At 36.9% G+C, this 2,847-nt stretch overlaps 1 non-coding gene across 1 annotated transcript; it reads right to left on the reverse strand.

Annotated features, from left to right (window-relative positions):
- Positions 1–1,849: 1,849 nt before the first annotated feature.
- On the reverse strand, positions 1,850–1,957 carry LOC130984181 (small nucleolar RNA R71). The gene has a single exon (XR_009088131.1). It is a non-coding gene; the product is annotated as a small nucleolar RNA R71 (small nucleolar RNA).
- Between the last annotated feature and the right edge of the window lie 890 nt (positions 1,958–2,847).

Below are 2,847 nucleotides of genomic sequence, written 5' to 3' on the forward strand. Positions count from 1 at the left end.
CTGGACCGAAGTCTTAGACTAAACATTGCACTGATTCCTGGAATTCTCATTAAGAATTTTGATATCTTTTTCCACTTAATTTTCGAAAAACACAAAAAAATAAAAAAAAAAATTTCATAAAAACCAAAAATATGTTATGTTCCCTGTCGAGACACTAGTCTCATCTTAAGTTTGGTGTCAATTGCATACATTCATTCATGTATCTTAAGGATCTTCAAGTAATTCTTGATGATTTCTTACTCTGATCTTTGAATTCTTTTGGCTTGAGTGTTTATGCGTCTCATATAGTGTCAGTAGTATACAAACTGCTAAGTTTGGTGTCTTGCATGCATTGTTATTTCATTCTTGTTGCATTTTGATTATTAAAAATCCAAAAATATTTTTAATTTGTGTCTTTTCAAGTCAATAATACAAAGAATTGAAGATTCAGAACATGCTGCAGAGGAATCATACAGAAAAAGCTGAGCATTCAAAAATGCCCAGTGAAGAAGACAGACTGGCGTTTAAACGCCAGCCAGGGTACCTGGTTGGGCGTTTAACGCCCAAAGAGGTAGCATTTTGGGCGTTAAACGCCAGAATGGAGGCCATTCTGGGCGTTTAACGCCAGGATGGCAAAAGGGGGAAGATTTTGTTTTTCAAATCATTTTTTTTCAAGTTTTCTAAGCTTTTCAAAATCAAATCTTTTTCAAATCATATCTTTTCAATCAAAATGTTTTCAAAATCAATTCCTTTCCTTTTTCAAAGATACTTACTAACAATTAATGATTTGATTGAACATCTCAAATATGTTGCCTTTTCTGTTGAGGAAGGTTTAATGTTTGAATCATATCTTTTCTTGTTAGACAAGTCATTGATTTTCAAAATCAAATCTTTTAAAAAAAAAATTTTTTTTTCAAAACATATCTTTTAAAATTGTTTTCAAATCAAATTTTTTCAATCATATATTTTTAATCACATCTTTTTCAAAATAAGTTTTCAATCAAATCTTTTTGATTTCTAATTTCAAAATCTTTTTCAAAAAATCACTTGATTTCTTTTCCACTTTCAATTTTCGAAAATTATCAATCAATTTTTTAAAATGTTTTTGACATCTTTCTAATTAATTTTCGAAAATTCTCTTCCCTCCTTCTCACATCCTTCTATTTATGGAGTACTACTCCTTCTTAATGCACAATTCGAACTTTATCTCATCAAGTTCGAATTCTTCTACCTTCTTTCTTCTATTTTTCTTTTCCTCTGACACCTCAAGGAATCTCTATACTGTGACATAGAGGATTCCACATCTTCTTGTTCTCTTCTCTTTCATATGAGCAGGAGCAGAGACAAAGGCATTCTTGTTGAAGCTGACCCTGAACCTAAAAGGACCTTGAAGAGAAAGCTAAGAGAAGCCAAAGCACAACTCTCTTTAGAGGACCTGACCGAATTCTTCAAAGAAGAAGAACACATGGCAGCCGAAAATAACAACAATGCCAACAATGCAAGGAAGGTGCTGGGTGACTTTACTGCACCTACTCCCAACTTCTATGGGAGAAGCATCTCTATCCCTGCCATTAGAGCAAACAACTTTGAGCTTAAGCCTCAATTAGTTTCTCTAATGCAACAGAATTGCAAATTCCATGGACTTCCAATGGAAGATCCTCATCAGTTTTTAGCTGAGTTCTTGCAAATCTGTGACACAGTCAAGACTAATGGGGTTGACCCTGAGGTCTACAGACTGATGCTATTCCCTTTTGCTGTAAGAGACAGAGCTAGAATATGGTTGGACACACAACCTAAAGATAGCCTGGACTCTTGGGAAAAGCTAGTCAATGCCTTCTTGGCAAAGTTCTTTCCACCTCAAAAATGGAGTAAGCTTAGAGTGGAAGTCCAAACCTTCAGACAGAAGGATGGAGAATCCCTCTATGAAGCTTGGGAAAGATACAAACAATTAGTCAGAAAATGTCCCTCAGACATGCTTTCTGAATGGAGCATCATAGGTATTTTCTATGATGGTCTCTCTGAACTATCCAAGATGTCTTTGGATAGCTCTGCTGGAGGATCTCTTCATCTGAAGAAGACGCCTACAGAGGCTCAGGAACTAATTGAGATGGTTGCAAATAACCAATTCATGTACACTTCTGAAAGGAATCCTGTGAACAATGGGACAAGTCAGAAGAAAGGAGTTCTTGAGATTGATGCTCTGAATGCCATATTGGCTCAGAACAAGATATTGACTCAACAAGTCAATTTGATTTCTCAAAGTCTGTCTGGAATGCAAAATGCACCAAGCAGTACTAAGGATGCTTCATCTGAAGAAGAAGCATATGATCCTGAGAACCCTTCAATGGAAGAGGTGAATTACCTAGGAGAACCCTATGGAAACACCTATAATTCTTCATGGAGAAATCACCCAAATTTCTCATGGAAGAATCAAGAGAGACCTCAACAAGGTTTCAATAACAACAATGGTGGAAGAAACAGGTTTAGCAATGGCAAGCCTTTTCCATCATCTTCTCAGCAACAGACAGAGAGTTCTAAGCAGAATATCTCTGACTTAGCAACAATGGTCTCTAATCTAATCAAAACCACTCAAAGTTTCATGAATGAAACAAGGTCCTCCATCAGAAATTTAGAAGGACAAGTGGGTCAGCTGAGCAAGAAAATTACTGAACTCCCTCCTAGTACTCTCCCAAGCAACACAGAAGAAAATCCAAAAGGAGAGTGCAAAGCCATAACCATGGCCGAATATGGAGAGGAAAGAGAGGAGGTGGACGCCACTGAGGAAGACCTCAGTGGGCGTACACCAACCTCCTCTGAGTTCCCCAATGAGGAACCATGGAAATCTGAGGCTCAAAATGAGACCATAGA

The sequence above is a fragment of the Arachis stenosperma genome, chromosome 5 (assembly GCF_014773155.1).
Source record: "Arachis stenosperma cultivar V10309 chromosome 5, arast.V10309.gnm1.PFL2, whole genome shotgun sequence".
Lineage (NCBI taxonomy): Eukaryota > Viridiplantae > Streptophyta > Magnoliopsida > Fabales > Fabaceae > Arachis > Arachis stenosperma.